The sequence below is a fragment of the Talpa europaea genome, assembly GCF_964194135.1.
Source record: "Talpa europaea genome assembly, chromosome: 11".
Lineage (NCBI taxonomy): Eukaryota > Metazoa > Chordata > Mammalia > Eulipotyphla > Talpidae > Talpa > Talpa europaea.
Genome location: NC_140078.1, coordinates 66983524 through 67008683, shown reverse-complemented (window position 1 = coordinate 67008683; position 25160 = coordinate 66983524). Strand labels below are relative to the sequence as shown.

Here is a 25160-nt window from a genome sequence, read left to right as displayed (position 1 = left end):
CTTTTAGAGGCAGGGGAGTGTTGCTGAAGTCTGGCCATGGGCTCATTCTAAAGCTGAAATCCAAGCAACAGATTCTAATGCTGAATTAGCTCAAAAGGAGGGACTTTGCCAATCATCAAGTAATGGCTCCATCGCTGGGTTTCTTGTGCAATTTCAGGGTGATTTTTCATAGTGATAATGAGTCTGATGGGAGTGGTGTTTTTCATTTATTGATTGTAAATGTTCTCTCAGGGCCTCTTGCCCATGGTTTTTGTTGGGATTAACATCACATTAATCACTGGAACCTAGACACAGCTGTCCTCCGGAGTGATCTCCGTGGCTGCTGTGGGCGGCTTTGCTTCCCTACCCTGCAGCACTGCTGGCAGCTGCAGGCAGATGCAGGGCAGGGACAGGCTGTGCGGAAAGGCATCTTAGGGGAACCATGGCTGCCTGCCCTGCTTGGTCCTGAAAGAGCTCAGAGGGACTGTGGAAACATGAACTGATCAGGAAGGGTACTCCTTCCCCAGAAGAAATCACCCTGCATCACTATGACAGTGTTACACTGCAACCCCACTCAGGTTACCAGGGAGACCCTGGGCTTTTAACATTTTAAGAGGCTGGTCCCAGTTTATTTTTGAGTCATGAAAACCAAATAACTAAGCTGCCCCTTTTGTGTCGGCACCACACTAAAAACAGCAGAGGCAGCTTCGGTGGCCTCCTCTCTGCTCCTGACACATGGCCAGGGAGGACAGGCAAAGTAGCATAAGGAGGCATGTGGCCAGACAGGACTGAGGCCATCAAGGCACACAGTGGTTTTATGCATCCCTAAACAGCCAGTTTGATCAGTCATTTTATTTGTCACCTGATATAAAAAAATGTGGGTCTCTATAATTTAAACATTATGGTACCAACACCTAAATTGATCAGAATAGAAGCCCCCTCCCAATAAATAAATAAATAAATAAACAAACAAACAAACAAACAAACAAACAAATAAATAAATCTGACTATGTATGGAGATTTAGCCTATCAAGGTGGCATCTCAGATTTTTAGGACTAGCTTGGACTTGTAATAAGTGCTTTTATGAGAACTGGATAATCATTTGGAAAAAGATAAAATTAGTTCTATTCTTCAGATCATCCCCAGGAAGGAAATCCAAGAGAATAAGAGATTTAAACTAAAAAAAATGAAAGCATATAAACATTAGAACAAAACCTGGGGGAATTATGTGACCTGGATTCAGGGAAGGTCCTTCTAAACTGTTTCCAAAATCCAGAAGGGTTAAAAAGAAAGATAAATAAATTTGATTACATAAAAATAAATGAGACAAAATAAAAACCCACATTTGTAAGTAGAAATCACTGTAAGCAAAGTCAACGGCGAATGGTAAAATGGGAGAAAGTATTTGCAACATAGATATAACACACACAAAGAACTAATAATCCTAATATTAAAAACTGAGGGGGAAACAACAAAATTCCTGTAAGAAATGAGCAAAAGACATGAGCAGGCATTTAGGAAATAACAATGCAAATGACTTTTGAACATATGAATATATACAACTTCACTTAGTAAGAAAATGCAAATTAAATTATAGCGAGCTGCCATTTCTCCCTATCAGGAAAACTTACACTTATCAGCACACTCTGTTGGTGAGACTGTGGGAAGAGGGACACTCTGTAGTGTTTGTGGGAAAACAGAATGGGGCACTCTCTATAGAAGGAAATTGCATGTACCCTTTGACCAGCAATCCCATTCATAGGAATTAATCGTGACGATTAACTCCAGCAATACAAAAATATATACACAAGTTCGTTCATTGCATAATTGTTAGTGGACTAGCTCCCCCTTAGTCTGGGGGATATGTTCCAACACAGCCAGTGGATACCTGAAACCACAAATGGTACCAAACCTTATATACACTGTATTTTTTTCCTATACATATATATATGCCTATGATGAAGCTTAATTTATGAATCAATAAAGCATAGTATTAAGAATAATAAGAGATTAATAACAATAACTCATAATAAAATAGAGCTATCATAACAGTATGATGTAATAAATATGTGAATGTGGTATTTCACTCTCCCTTTCTTTCTCTCATAAATCTTATGGCATGTAATATTTTTCAACCACAGTTCATCTCAGGTAACAAACTGCAGAAAATGAAACTGAGATGAGGAGGACTTCTGTTATAATTTAAAAATATTGAAATTTACCTAAAGACCTAAATATAAGAGGAGGATTGGACGAACTATTGTTCATACACATAATGGAGTTTTAATGCTAAAAACAGGAACAAGGATGATTCTATTGAAATGGTTTCCAGGGTATATTGCTAAGTAAAATGAACTAAATGTAAGAGTATCTATAGTCAGCAGCCTTTTGTGTAAGAAATGGGAGGGAATAAGACATGTGCTTATTTTTATAAAAGGAAGCACAGGAAGGATAAAGCAGATACCAGTAGAACTGAGTACCTACAAGAAGTGGGAGGGAGTGCAGAGGAGTAGGGTAGTGGCAGGAAAGGGCATCTCTGAGTATATACCTTTTTGCATTGACTTTTGAAATCATGTTAATGTTCTCTGTTTTCAAAATTAAAGTCATAAGTATGGGGAAAAACTAATTTTGAATGCAAACAGAATCAAATGAATCCAACTGCTTTTCAAATGAATGGAAAATTATAGAGAGGAATAAACAGTAACTTTTGAGTAATTTAAATTTTGAACATAGTAGTAATACAGAATATTAAATTTAAACATGGTACTTTTGTTGTAGAGCAACCCCGATACAAAACGGGGTGCCTGACTGTGAGTCCTCACCCGCGCGCTTAAAAGGACTTATCAATGCTCTACTGCAGGCACACGTGAAAGGTTAATAAAAGGTTTATTTACAAGGGAAAGGGAAATGAGGAAATGTACAGCTCTGGGAGAAAAGTGGGAGACAAAGTTTTAAATGAGTCCTACCCGATCCGCTGATCAGGAATCCCAAAATGGCGCTCTCAGAGTTGGCCGCCAGCCAGGAGCGGTGAAGCCAGGGGGCGAGCGATCGCGAGCCAGAGAGGGAGCAAGGCCCACGTGTTTGGTTTTTATATCCAACCTGGCTGCCCAACTCCACCCTCAGGTCCCAGCCACCCTTCCCTTGGTGGTAATGGGATTTGTCTTTCCCAATGTCCTGATGGCTTTAGTCTGGAGTGGGGGTGGAGTCCACAAAGCCTGTATGAGATTATCTCAGGACATCCTTTCCCCCTAACAATTTGACTACCTTCATTCTAGAAGAGGGGGACAGAACTGCAAATAAATTCTAAACATGGTTTGCTAAAACCATCTTGCTACAGGGCAAACCCAGGGAAAAAGGGATGACCCAGTTGGTGAGTCCTTAGCTGACCACTTAAGAATAGAAGGCAAGACCTAAGATGATATATACTGGGAGTGAGAACAGGGGACACCAAAAAAGAGAAGAGAGTTAATTGGCCAGTATGAAGTGGGATACCCTCTGTCCCACCAGCAGATAGTGGCAACTGAGCAGAGACCAGGGTGCAAGCAGAAGTCAAACCAGGAGGGCAGCCCACTTTTGTTCACTCTTCTCAGGCCCACCTGAGGGTGCCAGTCCACCCGTAGTTCCCAGCAGCCTCTGTTCAGCAAGTCAGGGGATGGAGTCCCGAGTCTGGAATGCTCCCCCTCTTGCCTTTGACTGTGAGCGCCACCCACTGGCTGGGAGGTTGCTCCTCACTGCTCCTCTAGCAACAGGAAGTAATGTGAGCATGGCAATTCTGAATCTATTTTATGAGCATGGTAGACTGAGCAAATGTTTAAAAGGGCGAGGACAGGCAAGCACAGGCAAGCACCTGTGGGATGGAACTGGATTGAAGCAATGGAATTGGGGTCAGATCAACTTTTCTCAATATGCCAGAGTAGGCCTTTTGTCACCTTGGATGGGAACTAGAGGTCAATCAAGGTCCTGAGAATTTTGGGATATCTATTACTGATACTTAAAGAATGCAGATTGTTTGGTGTTAAGAGCAGGGTGGGCCCTGGAGGCTAAGAGAAGCTTCTGTCCTTGCCTAAGTCCTTTGCCCTTCCCTAATTAAAGAAGAGATACCAAAAAGAATGTAGCCTGGGGGTCTGATCCAGTTGTTGGTTGTTCTGTAAACATGTTCTCTCTAGCTAAGAATCTTATCTTTCTCTGATAGTAAGGACTTGGTCACCCTTATCTGTCATAACCCCCCTTATCTGTCATACAAAGTCTCCTCCTCTCTCCTTATTGTCCCCATAGGTGGGACAACTATCCCTGCTCTGCTCCAATAACTTGAGCATTTACAACAATGTTATTAAGCTGATTGTTTTTCCTTTGCTAACCCCTCTTGGTGCTGTTTTGATTACTTGTCTAGCCCGAGGAGAACCTTGAGGGTTATTGGGAATGGTATCCTTTGGGTCCCAACAATTATATCAGAATGAAACCCCAACTCTGTCTATTGAAAAGGTCTAGAAACAACGGCATTCCCATATCAATGAGCACATATGGAATCCAGACCCTAGCTTCTAAAAGCTATTCCCCGCTAAAAGGAACAAATTCTCCTTAGAAAAAATAGCTAGTTCCAGGGCTGGGATGGGGAAGGTAGGCCCATGCAAACAAAAAATGATTAGAATATTTTGACCTCAAAACTTAAGAAGTTCTCAAAACAACAGCAAGTCATATCAAAAGGACATAGGGATTTGTGTGAAGGATTGTGCTAGTCACTGACCAACTTTGGGATAATTTGAGCATTAAAGTTAAAAAAAGGCCTGCAAGGGATTATAGTCTGAATCAAACAAAAACCCATGTGTCCTTACTGAACAAACCCCAAAAAAATGAACTAGATAGGTAACTAGAAGGATAGGAAGGCATACTCAGTGCAATTGTTGCTGGTAATTACCGAGGGAGTAGTAGAGCTGGACGGTCACCACTTTGCAACCATGTTAGTTGAGTCTGGTTCCAGCAAAGGTCGATGGATGTAAATCTAGGGGACAATTTTGATAGTGAGCAGGGTGTTTTCATGGTCTCAAAATACTTCCTCAGAGGTTTTGTAACAGGGTGGTCCCCAGGAAAGGGGGAGGTGCCCTGCCCCACCCAAGGGAGGGTGGAGCTGAGCAGGAAGAGAAGAAGCGGCAGAAGAGACTGAGGAAGGAAGCAGGATGGAGCCAGGAGACCTGGAGGAGGCGCATGGAGCCTAGAGACACGTAAAGAAACTGTGCTTGTCTTTTGGTCGTGGACTGGGTGACACAGATGTGGGTGAGACCCGTGGAGAGGTGACCATGGCAGCTTTTATCTTGATGTTGATTTTGCTCTTTTCCTTCCGGGCTTGTCTGGTTGTTTCTGACTCTTTTCTGTGGGTCCCCACTGGAAGATGCTTTAGACTTGTGGCAGGCTTTGGGGCCTTGCTCTGGGCCGATCCCATATGGATGGAGTTTTACCCACGAGGGGACGGGTAACTTTGGGTGCTTCACTTAGAAACTAGACTCTTTGCCTTACCTGTATTGTTTCCTAGTTTTATTAAAGTTCCTTCCCATTAAAGTCTCCTATGTTTTGTGTTGATGCGGCGGATGGCAGAACCCACTTAGAATAGACAGGTTTGCGGGGTTTGGGCTGCCCCTCTCCCTGTCCTATAACAGTTTCACACTAGTTGTGAGAGGGAAAAGATATTATCTATATGGTGGGAGAATCCAGACAAAATCTTGAGCAAAGGGTCACCATAAGAAGCAAGAGCTCTTGTGTGCCTTCAGAGGACACATCACCTTATGCAGAGCTCTGACTGGGGTCACATGACAAGGAAGAGCATAAAGCAGTAATGTAACGCATTAATGTATTTGCACATATGCAATATTTTGCTTTAAATCAGTTAATTGCTTAAATTAATTGTTCTAGATTTGCTAATGACATATGTATGTGTGTGTGTTTGTGTATGTGTGTGTGTGGTTATGGATGGGGCCAGTTAAGAGACAGGGAGAACTGTCCACTAAAGAAGTCTTGACAGCAGATGCAAAATAGATTATGTGGAGCCACTCTGGATATGCAAAGGCAAAGGAAATATCTTTGAAGTCTTGTGCTTCATCTTAAACATTTACATAAAATTTATATTCTATGCCATAATCATCCTCACTTATCTCAAAATAAAATAATGCTTTAAGTGGCACATTATTGCCACTTACTCATGCCAATGATATGCCAAGATGACAGAGCTCATTTATTCTACCTCTTCAAGAATCCTTTAAAGTTCACAACTAAATCTCTAGAATGTGGTTGTTCCTAAAATTGTAGCTCAGCATGGTCTCTGTGCTTTCCAGACTTCTGTTGTATCTTTGCAAATAACCCTGATGAGTGCCCTAGTAGAATGTTCTGAAGTTTCCTTCTCATCTTTGTGTCATGAAGACAACAGGGATTCCTATCTTCCTTTTCCATAGACCTGCTGGGGGAGGAGAAGCAGCAGCTGCTGCTCTCTGGCCAGCAAGCAGTAGTCACTTCAAACTCCTCATCTGGCCCTTCACTATGCCAGGGCAAGGACAAAAGCCTCCTGTCATTTATACGGGGTCAAAATAGGATTCATATGCTGAAGTCATCTGCAGAGTCTAAATCCTAAGATGAGCCCACCAACTTTGCAACCACCCAGAAGATGAAGGGGGCAGGGATGTCAACGGTTGTGAGCTCTTGACTGTCTTGCCATCTCCAGGACAGTCCCTAGCAGCATTGTCCCAGCATGCAACAGTGAAAGAGCATAAAACCAGGAGCTCTGGGTACTGGGTCTGGTGACCTGGTTTTAATATCCTGATGGCTTGGTGCAGTTGGCAGCTCTGGAATTTTTTGATATTTAAACATATTTATAATCTACCTTAGCTACTACAAGCTAAGGGTATTGAATTTGAATTAGAAGAGCCAGAATTTAGAATTCAGCATCACTAGCCCACTAGATGAATATCTGTTCTGCCTTCTACTCAGTCTGATGAACATCACCTCCCTTTTACTACTTATATTTCAATCCTTTTCTCCATCAGGTGGTCTTTCCTCATTAATCTTTTCCTCCTCATTAATTGCTAATACTCATTATTTGATTAGGTGAACTTTACTTATCAACTACTAGAGCTAACCAGTATTCGCCTAGATTTTCAAATATAAGATCTTTCAGACTGAAGGGATGTCATATAATATTAGCTTTTGTGCCTTTCCATCTCAATTCTTTGTTACATGTCAGCTCATTGGATTAAAACATTGGGATACTGGACCCTATTCCTCTATCTCTGAAAACTGATCAAGATCCTCATTTTATATCCATTATTCTCAAAGTTGATTTTTTAAAAATCCTCAGAGCTTTCTTTATGTCAATTTGCTGTTTCACTCATAGAGAAAAAAAAGAATATTTATATTTATTTATTTATATTTATTTATAAATCCAGATTTCTTAAATTACAAACTACTTATCATTTTTTAAGTTTGTAATATCTGAGTCATTTTCAATTGCTGATAATTTTTCCCCATCACCATCCCTTATACCCCTTTGATTTTTTCTCCCTCCCTCCTCCCTTTTAACATCAGGAACCTCCTTTTGTTTATGAGTGTCCCGAAGTTTGTAATTATTTTGCTTTGTCAAATAATGTGAGTTCTTGTTTTTCTCATGTATATGTAAATATCCAATATTTGTCCTTATCTTTCTGACTTGATTTTCTACACCTTATTTCCTTGAATTTCTTTCATTTTGCTGTAAATAGTGAAATTCATCTTTCCATATAGCTTAGTGGTTTTCTGTTGTATGTGGCATTCCACATATTCTTAATCCAGTCCTCTATCAGTGAACTCTTTGCTTGCTTCCATGTCCCAGCTATTGTAAATAATGCTGCAATACATGTTATGAAATGTGTAATTTTTTTGAGTTGATGGTTTCATATTCTTCAGATAAATGCCCCAAAATGGGATTGCTGGGTCACATGGTATTTCCATTTTTAATTCTTTAAGGTGAGTACAGATCACTTTCCACAATGGCTGAACCAGTCTACATTCCCACCAATGTACTAGGGTTCCTCATTCTCCAACAATTTATTGTTGGGGTGTTTTTTGATACCTCCCATTCTCACAGGTATGGGATGATCTCATTGTAGTTTTGATTTGCATATCCCTCATTAAGTGATGTTGAACATTTTTTTCATATATCCGCTGGTATTCTGTTTGGTAAACAGTCTAATCAGATCTGCTGCAAACTTATTAAGTTGGTTGTCTGGGCTTTGTTGTTCTTAAATTGAACACTTTTTTTTTTTAATATCTTGGATTTTAATCCCTTGTCAGTTGTATAATATATGATTATTTTCTGTTATTCAGTAGGTTGTCTTTTAAATTTGCTTTTATGTTTTATTTGCTATATAAAAGTCTTTTAATTTGAGATAATCCCAATTGTTTGTTTTTGATTTATTTCCTTTTTCATAGCGGTTGAGTCTCTAAAATTATCTTAATCATTGATATCATTGATGTTTTATGCTATGTATTTTACTGTTGCAGCTTTTGTTTCTAACCACTAAATACATTTTGGATTTATTTCTGTGCATGGAATTAGAGAGTGATCCAACTTCATTCCTTTACATGTGTCTGTCCAGTTACCCCAGAAGCATTTATTAAAGAAACTCTTCTTTCTCCATTGTATGACTAAGACATCATTATCATAAATTATGTGTTGCCACATGGGTAAATTTATTTCTGGATTTTCAATTCTATTCCATTGATCCATATATTTATTTTTGTTCTAATGCTATATTGTTTAAATTACTTTTGCTTTATAGTATAGTTTAAAATCAGGCAGAATAATACCTACATTTTTCTTTTTTTTTCCTCTCAGAATTGCTTTAACTATTCAGGGTCTTTTTTGGTTCCATATAAATTTTAATAATTTTTGTTCTATTTCCTTGAAGAATATCATTGAAAGTTTAAATACACACACACACACACACATACATATGTATACATGCACACATATTGCTTTGGTAGAATAATCATTTTGACTATATTAATTCTCCCCATCCACAAACATGGAATATCTTTATGTTTTATTTATATCCTTTAGTGGAGTCTTCTAGTTTTTAATGTATGAGTCCTTACCTTATTAAACTTAATTTCTGTGTATTCTATTCTTTTTTTGATGTAAGAGGTATGTATTGTGGAGTCAGAAATCTCAAGGACCATTTAGAATCCTGCCTGCTTCAACAATCTCTGTCCAAGTGCTGTGATCTAAAAGAAATAGAGGTTCAGAAGGAAATGCAGTGATTGCCTCCTCTTGCAAACTGTCTGTCAGGAGTCCCAGCACAGCCTTACTTGCCCTTCATCATAACATATCTCCTTGCCACTCACTTCTCAAGGAGCCTGATTCTCTTTGTGGCATTATACTTGAAAAGTGTTTTTTGTTCCTCTAGGAATCACTAGATTTGTGACACTGCTTATTTATGTCATTTTAACCAGATATTAAGTAGGTGTTTGTTGATTATCTAGTATTTTTGAACACTTGATCCTACAAGTTTGCTTAATATGCTCTCATAAGTCCTTTTTCTTTCTTCTAAAAATTTTATTTATTTTTTCATAGAAAAGCTGGGGCATAGGCCAGTGGTGTGGAGAGTGAGAGGAGTCACCAGAGACAGAGTGGGTAGCAGAACAGTCAGATCTACTGAAATACACTGCTGAGGGGAGCAGCAGGCAAGATAGGAGAGGTCTGGTGTGCTATTTGGGTTAGCTCCCTGGCTGGGATCAAATTCAAGATGTGGAGGTGATAGTGCTGAGACTTAACCTCTAGACCACCAGGGAGGCCCCTCATAAGTCTTTTTTCTCCTTTATTATCTGGGTGGTTAAGGTAAAAGATATTTCTGTTTGCTTGACTCATCTGTTATTATGGCTAAAAATCTTGCAGAAACAGAATCATGTAGTTAATTTAATACTTAAAGAGTGGCTTAAAATGACCCACAAATATGGTATTTTCACCTTTTATTAATTACATATTGACTCATACAGTTCTGGGTCTGACAAGCTCAAGATAAAAGCTTGTGAACAGAAGCTGAGTTTGGATTCTTGCACATAAGAGTCAAGGATTACATTTAACCAAGCCTGATCAAGAATTGAGACTGACAGAACTTTCCTGCTGGGGGCCATTCTCCCTCTCTTTACTACCATTCTAATTAAATATTCTGTTTCCTGCCTGGATGTTCTATTCAATTTCCTTTCCTGGTGAAGCCCAAATAAATGAATTAATGTTAACAACATTAATTATGTTTAATCTAATAAGATCTCATGTATTAATCGACAAAACAGCAAACACCAGTATTCTGAATTTCATGAGCTTCTCATCTGAATACAAGTGGGGCATAGTCATTATCTCTTAGGTGCAGAGCAAAAGAAAGTCATTAACAATGGAATTTGTTCCATTTTGTAAGCAAATGACTTGTGCTTTCCAGTTGGGTCTTAATCCGCTTGCAAATGCCAACTTGCTGTGAGGGGTAGAACCTGTATTAAACTGAGGAAGCCTCAGCATCCCTTATCAACCCTCCAGGGGAGTTTGCACAGACCACAGTGACACGCAGAAGGGAAGCAAAGAAATCTTTTAGAAACAGTGGGAATGTGACCATTTAAAATAATGAGAATTCATTACCAAGCCCTCCTGCCCCTCCCCTTTGCTAGTAATGAAATTCAGTATGCAATTTGTAGAAACTTTCAAACCAATTTAGTTGCATTTGCAAATTGGACGTGTATCCTTCCCTCTCACCCCCCACTAAGTCCAACTTGGAAAAAAATGCTTTGCATTTGATAAATTGCACATTTGTTTCAGTTTCCTATCTAGGAATGGCACCTAGGCCATTTCAGCGTCGTTTGGGTGATTGCTTTAAGCTAGAGCATCTTACTGCCTAGAAGCAATTACTCAGGGGGTTGAAGCCATCATAAAGAAGTTGTTGGGGCTTGGAAACTGAATTTACAGTATTTTCCCAAGACACCGCTGCATATCAAAGAAGTTCAAATCGTCAAAACAAAAAGACACGTAAAGAGAAACATAAACCATCCTGCTGGGTTGTGGAACAGAGAATGCCATCTGCATTACATGGCATGAAGGAAACTGATTATGTTGGGACCTCTATTTCATAGCAGATGGGTTCATTAAATTTAATAGCCTCCAGAGCCTTTAGAAACCGTGTTAAAAACATGTGGAGCATGCTGTGACACTTCACTTCTGGCCCTGCAGTCATTATAACTCTGGCACAGACTATAAATATTACAGTACTTTATTTCCATTGAAACAGATTACTATTATAATTTTTTTTTTTTTTTGTCAGAAGAGGGTGATGTTAAAAATGAGTAAATTCTTGATTTCTGGCACCATTTATATTCATCCAAATATTTTCTTCTCCCATTTGAACCTAGATTTCTCTATTAATTAGTCCTTCCCCACCTCCCCCAGCAGGCTTAACCTTGTTCTCCCACCCCCTTTCAGTTGGTGTTATAAAACTATGAACCAACAGTATAAAATGATCATCTTTAGCAAAGATGTTCTAATACCTTATATAGATGACTGTGAACAGATAGAAAAGCCTAGAGCTAAAATGGAAAAAAGAAATAGATTTCACGTGTTTTTTTTTAGATCTTTAGATTTATTGTCATTTCTGCTATTATGATATAATGACTGTCAATTGTCTACAATAAAAGGATAACCACTTCTAGAAGTAGAGGCCTTATAGAAATGGATAAGACTATTAAGCCTGAATAAGTGTTTAGCAGGATAGATTATTTAGCAGTCTTTGCAGGTGAACTCAATGTAGGCATCCAACTCAATGTAGCAAAGGTGAAAAAAGAAATGTGTTGAATCTTGAAATCAGGATATTTATATAGTTCTCTTTTGAGGCATGAGTAGATTTAGGGGTTAATTCCATGGTATGTCAACTTGTTCCTTGCATCTTTTTGACTTGATTCCCAGGCACATTCTCTCCACAGGGTGGTGGCCTATACTATCAACTATCTTTCATTGCTTTTATAGTCTTTAATTTCTCCCTTTTTCTTCCAGCATCTGTATCAAGTCCATTTGGCTCACAATTCCATAATGAGAGGTGAGATGGAGCTTCTAATTGATGGCCTAAATCTTACAGAGTGGGAAAGAAATCAGACCCTAAGGAGACTGACACTGAGAGAAAAGAGAAGAAATAGAGTCATGAATATAACTTGTTTGTAGAACTCAAAACTACCCCATGTCTAAGAAAGTGGATCCATCACTGTGGTATTCATTATAGTACCATGATTTTAGCCAATGGAGCCCCTTATCTGGTCAAACATTTTCACATCCCTTTAATACATAAAACATATAGAAGCAGACCTACTCTGCAGAAACTGAGGGATGGGGGTATGGAACAGTGAGGGAGTCTCTAAAGCACTTCTTTTGCTCTTCCTTGGCACTGAAGAGCCAAGGGGGTATTCTGAGTATTGTTGAATCAATCTTGGAAAATGGCAAAGTGTGGTTCCCTGCTGTGGATTATCTGCTGTACTTCTAGGTTCACAACAAGGTCTTGGATTAGGGTCCAGTTGGAAAGATTGTGTGGAGTAACTGAGAGGTTGTGTCTGTGGTTGTATTAGAAAGCAAAATAAGAAAGGTTATTATAATAATATTAATATTGTACAGTGCTTGTACGTGTTTCTCTTCATTGCTGCAGAGAGATATGTACTTGTATCACCTCTTAGAGAACATTGGCACTCGGCAGAGAACCCATTCACATTGGGGCAAATTTACTGGATGGAGACAGGGACAGCCTTAGTATTGACAAGAACCATCAAAAAAGTCAAACACCATCAAGAGCTCTCTTTTTAATTTCTTCAGGGAGCCACACAGCTTCTTGCTTGTGTATTTTTCTTCAAGTGTCTGCTGTATTTTTCATATTCTCTGCAGAGCAGTTCTCTTGGCTTCCTTATTCATGGGTAAAATCTAATCTCCTCCAAGTCCTACTTTACATGATGTCCCAGTACAAATAATCCAGCAGAGATGGACTCAGTCTCAGTCTTTGTGTATCTGAGTTCAGTTCTGAGCAAAATCTGTGACGTATTCTAGCCCTTGGTTCCATCAAGGTAAAATGTCTACCCCTTATCCAGTCAGCTGTGACTGGGAAGTGTCATGTGATGCAGGTTATGTGATAGAAACACATCAGCAGAACTGTGTATAGCAGATATTTTAAGAAAGAGCTATGGAGGAAATGAGGAAATGACTGTAGTCTGAAAGATTTGTAGTTTCTAGTACTCTGTCTTTCTATCTAAGGTTTTTGTAAGCTGTATCTACAATTTGCCACTAATACTAATATCAGGAGTATGTCTTCTTTCATATTCTCTGAGCCCCACACTCATAGCTTCCTTTTAGTCCCAACTGTCTCAATAAGTTATCCCCCAGTTTTCTCCCTGCCTCCCATATCTTTGACTGTTTTATAACCATCCACCTTCCTGCTACGTGGGTGGTAGGAACCCCGCTGCCTTGTGCCTTATGAGAACTGAAAGAGGTATTTTGGCCACCACAACCAAATCTGTACTGCTTTTTTCCCCTTCACGGCCCAGATATTTGGGCAGCTTAGATTCTCAGAACTGATTCTCATGCTTTAACATGGTTTAAACTAAAATGAACACATTCCTCTTATTACCAGCATGAAGAACAATTAAAATAATCCCAAAGAACCAGCCTGTGGTTTGATATCAGCTGCCAGTTTCTCTTCGCTTGCTGTACACAGAAATTTTCTCCATGTAAAGTATTTAATTCTTTTACTCTTATTCCATAAAGATTGATGTGCCAAATATAAATGAGGCCATATTTCAAAGATACCATAGATTAGAATATCTCACCTGACTCTTGACCTCTTAAACTGCATTTATTAAGAAATGTTGGTGAACCCCTCTTTTGCCATTAAAAGATCATTGCCTTTGTGGCCTTTTATATCTCCTCATGATGACATGACCGGGGTATCCTTCAGCCTTATTCTCCTGTTGGTGCACACACCATTATATGTCGAGACGAAGCATGATACTTAGTGTCTCTTCCTCAGGGAAATTTCTCTCTTGTTCTGAACAAAGAAAAGTAAAGACAGTAGTTTATTTCAGCAAAAGGAACATGTTTTCAAATCAATTTCTGTTATGTTTAATCAAGAAACCTGGAACATCAATATCTTTGCCAGTTGGTGGAAACAACTATTAAACACTCTTGTAATTGATTTCTCTTCTGAATTGATCAAATTAAGGGTGGCTTCAGATGAAGCAAGAGCAGAATACTCATCCCTCCATCTGTTTCTCTCTCACTTAGTCCACTAGTAAGGAACATTGTTGCTGTGTGAAGGATTCAGATGCATTACTCGTTCATCAGTAGATCTCTGGTATTCCAGGTGAAAAGGGCCAGGACTGTCCTCACATCTGAAAGGGGCAGGACTATCATAAGAACAAATGCCTCTGAAAAACATTTCAATGCACAGCTTGAAAGTCCTCCACAAAAGGCTGAACTATTTTAATTGTCAAACAATAAGGTAGAGGATCTTAAGACGATCTAAGTAAGTAGGGTTGCCACTGCCTCATAACCCTCCTAAATTCTTTTTTTTTTAATAATAAATTTTATTTTTATATTCCCCATACAATTGCAGCCCCCCCCCATTCTGACCCCAATCCCTCCCCTCCCGCCCCCGCCCCCCTAAAAGTGTCTCTGGTTCATAGTTTTTTGTTGATTTTGATTTTCACTTTCTTATATTTATTCATTTTCCTGGTCCCTTATTTAAGTTTTCTAGATTCCTGCTATGAGTGAGACCATCCGGTATTTTTCTTTTTCTTTCTGGCTTATTTCGCTGAGCATGATCCCTTCCAGCGCCATCCATGTTGCTGCAAATTGCATGTGTTTATCTTTTTTGAATGCTGAGTAATATTCCATGGTATATATGTACCACATCTTCTTGATCCAGTCATCTATTTTCGGGCATTTGGGTTGTTTCCAAAGCTTAGCTATTGTAAACAGTGCTGCTATAAACATAGGGGTGCAGGTGTTCTTTGGAATTGATGTTTCTGTGTCCTTTGGGTAAATACCTAGGAGTGGAATCGCTTGATCATATGGAAGCTCTATGTTTAGTAGGTCCAGAAATCTCCACACAGCTCTCCATAGTGGTTGGACCAGTTTGCACTCCCACCAACAGTGCAGAAGAGTTCCTTTTTCTCCACACCCTCGCCAACATTTGTTGTTGCTAGTTTTTTTAATATGTGCCATTCTCACTGGTGTAAGATGGTATCTCATGGTAATTTTGAATTGCATTTCCCTGATGACAAGTGATGTTGAACATTTTTTCATATGCCTGTTGGCCATTTGCATTTCCTCTTCAGAGAAGTTTCTTTTTAGCTCTTCTGCCCATTTTTTGACTGGATTATTTTCTTTGTTGTTGTTGAGTCTCATCAGCTCTTTGCAGATTTTTGTGATCAGTCCTTTATCATTAGTGTTGGGTGCAAAAATGTTCTCCCAGTTGGTGGGGTTTCTCTTTGTTTTTGTTATTGTCTCTTTTGCTGTGCAGAAGCTCTTTAATTTGATGTAGTCCCAGCTGTTTATCTTTGCCTTCACTATCACTGCTTTGGGTGATGTGTCTGTAAAGATATCTTTGATGTGCAAATCACGTAGTGTTTCGCCTATATTTCCTTCTATATATTTTATGGTTTCAGGTCTTATGTCTAGTTCTTTAATCCATTTTGAGTTGATTTTTGTGTATGGTGTGAGGTAGTGCTCAAGCTTCATTCTTTTGCATGTAGCGACCCAGTTTTCCCAGCACCATTTATTGAACAAACTTTCTTTGCTCCAATGCATAGTCTTTGCTCCTTTGTCAAAGATTAGTTGACCATAAATCTGTGGGTTTATTTCTGGATTTTCTATTCGATTCCATTGGTCTGTATGTCTGTTTTTGTTCAAACAATAAGGTAGAGGATCTTAAGACGATCTAACTAAGTAGGGTTGCCACTGCCTCATAACCCTCCTAAATTCAAAGGGAACCTAAATTCTAAGCATTTGAATCACTTGCTGATCTGACTCTTGTTAGCTTCTCAGTCTTCTTTTTCAATATTGCCTTTCCACATTCAGTGTTACCATCCAGCCTTACCCTGCTCACAAATTGAGTCTCCAGACCAACCCTGGTGTTCTCTCAGACCTAATGATTATACATGTTCTCTCTGCAAAAAGCAGTCTCTTCCTCCCTTCCTTCCTGGAAGCCCCTGGCTTATCCTTCATGCTCATTTGCATCACTGTGTCCCACCCTGCCCTCCATAGATACATCCCTTTTTTTGGAATGAGGCCCTCATTATATGCTTCCAAAGCATTTAGTGCCATTGACAAACTTCTTGTTCTATATTGAAAAGTCCATATTTATTTTTCATACCAATGAACTGTAAACTCTTGAGGAGAGTGATGGAAATGGTTCACTGAGAAATCCTCAGCAGAAGATTGGGCACATAGTAGGTGCCCAAGAAATACTTAGCTGTATAAACACCATAGGATCAGATATCCCAAGGTTGACAAACATCTGAAAATTATTTTCCATAGCTGTTAAATAAGAGTGGCATCACTTCCAACATTGCAGTGAGCAGGCTATACACTTTTCCAAGTCCATCTTTGTATGATTAGCGGATTCATCTTTGCCATGAGACTGAAATTCACTCAGGCACCCAACACCACCAACCCTATGAAGCATTTGTCGCCTTCATCTAAGTGGTCTGAATTTGTGTGCGTGTCTTGAGAAACTGGGATAAGGGCAAAGGTGGATTCATTTCAATTATGTCATCATTAAGGTAAAAATGGATGGTACTTTCACACAATTACACAATCCTGCAGAATCTGCCCAATGTTAAAATGTGAGAACATTTTTCAAAGTTTTGGCACTGTCACAATTCTGTCTGATTATATTTCCATTTCAGTCCCTATTAATTTCCTTTATAGATGTTATGTTCATTTATAATTATTTCAATTAAGTGCTTTGATTTTTTCCCCATTTTAAAAAATTCTTTTTTGTGTGTTCGTCTTTCCAATAATAATTTCCAATAATGAGTCAAAGTCTGTGTTGTAGCCCTACGACCTAGTACCTCCTGGAGATACTCAAAAGGCACAAACACCTAATACCACACTCTCAGTGTTCACTTCGATGGGCTAAGTAGCTGTTCTTTGTGGCACCACCAGTATCTTTTTACTCGCTAGAGTTTGTTTCTCCCACTCTCCACTATACTTCTCTTTTCAGGTCCAGTAAAATGCCAAGGGTTAGGAAAGAAATAACAAAGCATATTTGCTGCAAGTGGATAGCAGTAGCAAGATAGAATTTAGAATATAGTAACAGAAAAGCAATGTCTATCCTTTTGAAAATCTAACTGAATGGTTAAGTTCAACTCTGAAGCAACTGGTTTTTGTGAATGCCAACTTGATCTACTCAGTGGCACTCACTGATTTTAGATGGAACAAACAGAGAACTTTTGGGGATGAACCAGATTTCTGCAGTGTTCCCTTTCTACATATGTTGTTAAAAGCAATATGTTGTGAAAAGGGTTGATTGCTTAAGGCACATTGTTTACACTACATTACTTAGGTCTGATGGAAAAGTTCCTAACAGTGGTTTTCTTGCTAAAGATATGGTTTATGGATGAAGAGTGGAATGCAATTTTTTTGGTAGGGCATCATCATAATTTAGGTGGACTCCAAAGAAACTTGATATTGGGAGAGGTCAGGAAAAATATTCAGGTCCATGGAGCTTCTTTAGCATTAGTGCTCAGCTCGCCATCAAAATATAAATGCTGTCTGCTTCTAATTACTGTCCTTCTTCAGGCCAACTTAATTACTCTGGGCCAGACTGGAAAGAAAAATTCCCAGAAAGTCTGATATGACAGGATGGTCGTGTCTTTTCTGAAGAAGATGCTAAGAAATCCTTAATGAATTAGTGCTTCAATATAACTTTTGCAACAGAATACTATGGGAATGAGCAGGGAAAGAATCATAGATTTTTTGGCAGCTGTTTGCCATCATAACACTTGACAATCTGCTTCTTATTTAGTTTTCTGTTATATAAAAGCATGGAATTCTCAAGTTAAGGAATATTGATCACTGCATGACAATTCATATGTAACAAAACTGTATTGTGTTGAAAAACCTCTCCTTTTAAAGTGAGATTACTGACTCTCTTTATTTTGTTATTATAATGTGTGGCTCTTTTTACTTAGAAAATACTGTGGTTTTGTTAAACATAAGTTATTTAAAGGTTAAAATAATCTTAATTTTAACTATTAATATTATTAAGAACAGATTTTCAACCAAGTACAACTGAATGCAAACAAGAAAAACTTGGAAAAGAAAATTGGTGGCTGGGAATGCAGAAATGCATTGAGGGCTGTGTCTTGGCCACAATGCATAGATTCACAGCAACCCTTTGCTACATTGGCAGAATGGTGCATTTTTTTAAGGTCTGTTGATTTCCCCAGACTTCATGGAATCTAGATCAAGTCTGTCAATTCCCCATTTCTCTTGAGACGATCATCCAACTTAGGACTGAATGGGCAGCACCCACGGTGTGTGGACCTCAGAGCTCTGTATTCATCAGCCAACAGAAAGGGCTGTTGTTAGGCCATTGTTGTTCTAGGGGCGCTTTTGGAACCAGGTGCACAATTATGTAGTCTACTGAGGATACATTAAGCTGAGGTGAGTCCATACAAAGATGGACTTGGAAAAGTGTATAGCCTGCTCACTGCAATGTTGGAAGTGATGCCACTCTTATTTAACAGCTATGGAAAATAATTTTCAGATGTTTGTCAACCTTGGGATATCTGATCCTATGGTGTTTATACAGCTAAGTATTTCTTGGGCACCTACTATGAGTCCTAAGCTGAGCATATAGCTTTCATTTTTAGGAAATACAATTTGGTCTTTGCAGTGAACAAGCCAAGACAATTAGGTCATTTAAAATCAGTTATTATGATTGGTTGCTATCAGTAGCCTCCAACATTTAGCAGCTAGGACTACAAATCCTCTCCTTCACAATCTTATTTATTACCAGGCTGTGGTGAAAACAAGTCTCAGACAAATTCTACCACCCATTCAAACATTTGTTAGCAACATGCACAAGAACCAAGTACTAAGAATACTCAAGGAAGTCCCAGCTTTCTGTCCTTGTAGCTGTCCTGATGGCACCTTGATTCAGAATGAATGGTTATAGAAGGTTAGTTAACCTTAGTCAGTTAGTCAGGTGACTTCAGAAGCCTGAGTCAGCAGCTGAAGGCAAGATTGTTTAACAATCAGATCTGGGGCACTATTCCTATAGAAGCTTCTAAACACCCCAAATCCTCATTGGGTTCAAGGCAGGCCTTTGCAATCTACTGAACACACATATATAGAGAGATCACATCAAATTTACCAAAAAAAGTCATTTTTGATGTCCTTTATGGTAATTGATAAAACCTCTGGTATTGGTCTGAGATAAATAGCTGTAATACATACTATCTTTTGCTTAAGTATGCACCAGAATATATATTCCTGATTAGAGCAATTGATTATCTCTAAAATGTAGATTAAATTAGCATACACATTTACATTACAACATTACAACATCTATGCTGAAATATTCTGGAGTAAATTACATGCCATATAACAATGTTATATGCAATCAAGTTTTCTTCTTTGTGGAATGGGAATAATAATAGTGCTGATCTCGTAGAGTTGTGAATATTTAATAAGATAGAAATTTATGGTTGCACTAATGATAAAGGACTGATCACAAAAATCTACAAAGAGCTGATGAGACTCAACAAAATCAAAGAAAATAATCCAGTCAAAAAATGGGCAGAAGAGCTAAAAAGAAACTTCTCTGAAGAGGAAATGCAAATGGCCAACAGGCATATGAAAAAATGTTCAACATCACTTGTCATCAGGGAAATGCAAATCAAAACTACCATGAGATACCATCTCACACCAGTGAGAATGGCACATATTAAACAAACTAGCAACAAATGTTGGCGAGGTTGTGGAGAAAAAGGAACTCTTCTGCACTGTTGGTGGGAATGCAAACTGGTCCAACCACTATGGAGAGCTGTGTGGAGATTTCTGGACCTACTAAACATAGAACTTCCATATGATCCAGCAATTCCCCTCCTAGGTATTTACCCAAAGGACACAGAAACATCAATTCCAAAGAGCACCTGCACCCCTATGTTTATAGCAGCACTATTTACAATAGCTAAGCTTTGGAAACATCCCAAATGCCCAAAAACAGATGACTGGATCAAGAAGATGTGGTACATATACACCATGGAATATAAATCAGCATTCAAAAAAGATAAACACATGCAATTTGCAGCAACATGGATGGAGCTGGAAGGGATCATGCTCAGTGAAATAAGCCAGAAAGAAAAAGAAAAATACCGGATGGTCTCACTCATAGCAGGAATCTAGAAAACTTAAATAAGGGACCAGGAAAAAGAATAACTATAAGAAAGAAAATATCAAAATCAACAAACAACTATGAACCAGAGACACTCTATGGGGGGTGGGGGACGGGGGGCAGGGAAAGGAGGGCTTGGGGTCAAAATAAGGGGGTTGTAATTGTATGGGGAATATAAAAAATAAAATTTAAATTAAAAAAAAGAAATTTATGGTTGCTTAACACCTTGCCAGACACATAATCCTCCATAAATGCTAATCAATATTATCTAGAAACTCAAAATAACATTATTACTTATTGTTACTTAGTGTTTCATACATAAAGTGTTGAGAATCAATTCTCCATTCTATTTATTTTGGATTTTCCAAATTCTGACACCCTTCAAAAGACAAGGAGAAGAATGGACCTGTGCTTGTATTTTCCTTCCCAGTAGAAAAGCCTCCTGGAGTTGCCTTCACTTTCCATAGCCATATACCCTCCTCTGGGGAGCTGTCCATCTTGTCTGGTCTGAAAGCTCCATTCCGTGCTTGGAACTGAGAAAGTGAAAGAATAGTCTACTCATGCCTTTGCCCCAAGTTGTTATAAATGTCTTTACAGCTGTATCATTTAGAAACAGCTAAGTAAGAAGTCATTACAGTGCCAGCATCTACCATGTTCCTCATCTTATGCTACATCCTGCACGTGAAAACTGAGAAGCTTGGGAGGCAAGTCTGAGCTATGAAAATGAATGGGGGGGGGGGAGGAAAATAAATGGTGGTGTTCAGAACATCCCAGGGGAAGCAGAAAATACTGTCCTAAAACACACTATTTTGGCATGTAAGTAATTTTGAACTCAAGGAAATCAAGACCCAGCAGACTCTGGAAAAGCTTCTTACCTCTCCCTTACTGCTTAAACAAATTCTAGATAGGGAACCAGTAACAGGAAGAGACATATTACCAGAGAGAACTTTTTATATTGGAAAGACTTCTCTTTGTGGGTTGGAAACTTTTGTTTACTAAATATTTGTTCTTTTAGTCTTCCTGTGAATTATCTTCCTCCCTACCCACTGCTGCTTGGCTCAGGGTGTTATGTAAGTCTCAAATGCGTGCCTGTCTTTGGGTCATATATTTTTGGGGTTCCTGTAAGTACAAAATTTGTTAGTCTGCCACTAATTGGTCTCGCGTCAATGAAATGATTAGACTAGTCAAAGAACATAGAAGGGAAGGAGAAAAAGTTGTCTTCTATACACATCCTACTTGACAGTGCAGCAGGACAGCCTCATGTGAGCAGTGAAGTAAGAATAATTGGAATATAATCACCAGGATGAAGCAGCTAAAATGCACCCCAAACCTGTGCTAAGTGCCTGTGCACCTCTGTTAGGTAGGTCCTATTATCTCCATTTTCCAGATGAGGAAGCTGCTGAGGCTGAGCAGATTTAAGGAATATGCCCAAGGAGATGGAATAATTAGAGGAACAAATGAGATTCAACCTCATGTTGCCTGCCTGGGTGAGAGGCCTGTGCTCTCTAGTGTATACTTGGCAAGAGCCCGACTTATGCCTGTGTTCTGATGAGGATCAAACCCAACAGACTGCTTTGGAGAGTGTCAAAGTCTTCAAAATGCCTGATACAGTATTAGAAATGTCCTTCTCACTCTCTCACTAGCCTGATTTTTATTGCCATCTGCTGATTTTTGTACAACTAATGATGCCTTTTTGAGCTGTGAAGAAACTGGAGCCTGACCTCCTAAATTATGTTCCTCAAAGCTTTGGTGACCCAAAGGAAGCTTTAAATTTTGCATCATGTATCTCTCACATGGAAAGATAATTGATCAACATGCCAAGGTGTCCTGAAGGTAAGCCCTAAGGGGGTGTTTGAACCTTGAGTCTTGAGAAAGCTAAGCACTTTCATCCATCCGTGGCTCAGATCTTAGGAGAGGCTTTCCAACTAGCCCTGTTGCTGAGTGTTGGTTTGTCTCAGATTCTTCGCCTCTCATCTGAATCTTTGCTCACTGATTGCATTAGAGGGGGACAGAGAGGAAGCAGTTACATCATCAGGCATTTCAAAGCTGAACTTTCACTGCTTCTGGTGCCCAATCATTGCCAAATGTAAAGTTTTGTTGGTGCACAGAGGAAATCATCTCATGCTCCTTGGTTCTTCTGTACTGGCAAAAGATAAGCCAAAGAAACAAAGGAAAAAACAAACAAACATAGAGCCATCCAAGTCTGGATAACAAACAAACAGAGCTGGGAGACTGTTGAGTGCCAAGGCATGACTAGGTACCCAGGCATGTTGGGATATGTGCAGACACATCCATCGTCAAAAAACAAAATGAAACTATGCTGGCAGCCATGCTCAGGGTTGGATCAATCACTGCCCAGCAAACTTTCCACTAATCAAAACTGCACTCACTGAAAAGCTCATTTGCATAGAGCAGACCTGACCCCACCCCTTTTACCTATATGAGCCCCTCTCAGAGCTTCTGGGCCATTCACTTTAAGTGCTCCTTGAGTCTGTATTCCGGAGACTGCAATCATGTAGCCCAAAATAAACATTTCCTATGGTATTGAGCTGTGATACTTCCCATGCAACACTGAAGCTGTAAAGCAAAAGCCATAACACAACTGCTAAGACATTGGAGCTATAATCCAGTTGCTGTAAGTCAACCAGATTTGGTTGGTATCAACACAAAAAATCAAACATGAGTTTATCTTTTTGGATGGAGTTGGAAGGGATCATGCTCAGCAAAATAAGCCAGAAAGAAAAGGAAAAATACTGGATGGTCTCACTCATAGCAGGAATCTAGAAAACCTAAATAAAGGACCAGAAAAAAGAATAACTATAAGAAAGAAAAAATCAAAATTAACGAGCAACTATAGACCAGAGACATACTACAGTGGGGGACGGAGGGAAGAGAAGAAGGATTAGAGTCAGAGAAAGGGGGTGAGAATTGTATGGGGAATATAACCAAAATGAAAATGCATACATTATGCAAAAATGATAAATGATGTAAGAATTATATAAAATAAAATAATAGGGGCCTCCCTGGTGGTGCAGTGGTTGAGTGCTGGGCTGCAAAGCTGCCCACAGCCTCTGCAGCGCTGGCGAGGGTCCCAAATGGTGCGCAGACCTCTCCTGCCGCACCCGCTGCTCCCCTCAGCAGTGTATTTCGTCCGTCTGCTTGTTCTGTTCCCCACTCTGGCTCTGGTGAATTCTCTCACCCTCCCGCACTTCTGACTGTACCCAGTGCTTGTATAAATAAATAAATTAGTCTTTTAAAAAAATAAAATAAAATAAACAGGCATCAGTCAGACTGATTTTTAAAAAGTTGGATAATAACATACATGCCTCCTTTATACATGGGAGAAACTCCTTACACTGAGACACTTAGGATGGGTAAATTAATGGTACACTGGGAAGGAAGAGAACTCTTAGGTTCTCTTAAGTTCAATAGCAGGGGCCCTGAAAATTGAACTGGCAAAGACAGACTAACAAGAGACAAGTTTATAAAGAAAGGCTGAAAGAGGCAGTTATATCTCAGGAAAGAAGAGGTGAAGGGGACTTCTTTATAGTCTTTACAAAAAGTGATAAATTTGTGGAGATATGACAAGACAAAGGAAAAGGTTTGGGTGTCTAGGGGTGATAAATTGTGAAAACACAAACATATGGGGGAAATTAATGGAAGATAAGGGTTATTTTACCTTATTTTAGTAAAATTTGTTATTCAGACTTAATTTCCTGCCTTCTTCAGGGTGGTAAGAGTGTCTCTCATGATCAAGAATCATTTTGTTCTTCTGGATTTGAGAGAGGAAGGTGGCACACTTTCACAAAGGGAACTTTATCCCAGCTCTTAGGCAGAGAGGAAGAAGGTAGAGAGCTTTTACTTTGTCTGCTATTTCTCAGCTCAAAACAATCTTTATGTCAAAGTGGCATGTTATGGGTGGCATACTTTTATTCCCTTCAAGTAAAGTAGTCTTCCCTTGGGGGAATCTTGTATTCTTGAATCTATCTGCCTAACACTCATTCATTTTTCAAATATCTTTAAGTACTGCCTCTTCTTGGGACCCTGTCCTGCTGGAGCTTCATGTTCCAGTTCTAAACTGTGGTTATCTTAGTTTTCTTTCATTTCTCTGCACTTTGTGGAATTCCAGCTCACAGTAGTAAGCAAGTCTTATGTCTACTATTCTCCCTTGACCCACAGCTGATGCTTACTAGATATCTAGTGGATAAATTATTAGCAAGGAACTATATTATTCATTGTGATAGGTTTAAAACTCAAAAATTTATGAATACATTTATCATTCAATTATAACTCAGCAGATAATCAGTTAATTCCTTTATAACTAAACCCCCACTCCAAAAAATACTACAAGGAGTCCTAAAGCCAGAACCAACAGAGAGATGAATAACAACCAAAGAAGGCCCCCCAAAAAAAGTTATTAAAGGAATAAATAAATAAAATCAGAGGAAAGACAATCACAATGGCAAATACTACCATATCAATATTAACTAACATACCAATGCTAACATATCAATATTAACTCTAAATGTAAATGGACTAAACTCTTCAATGAAAAGACACCGAGTCACAGGCTGGATTAAGAAACAAAACCCAACCTTTTGCTGTCTCTAGGAAACATATTTAACTACAAAAGATAAAAATAGACTCAAAGTTAAAGGATGGAAAACAATCCTACAAGCAAATGGACCAAAGAAGAAGGCAGGAACAGCTATACTTGTATCAGATAAAACAGACTGCAATTTCAC

At 39.0% G+C, this 25160-nt stretch overlaps 1 protein-coding gene across 1 annotated transcript in view; it reads left to right on the top strand.

Annotated features, from left to right (window-relative positions):
• The window catches only part of CACNA2D3 (calcium voltage-gated channel auxiliary subunit alpha2delta 3), a gene marked incomplete at both ends in the record, with an annotated part of 806408 nt that overhangs the window by 517832 nt on the left and 263416 nt on the right, over nucleotides 1-25160 (top strand). The gene's annotated exons all lie outside the window — the stretch shown is intronic.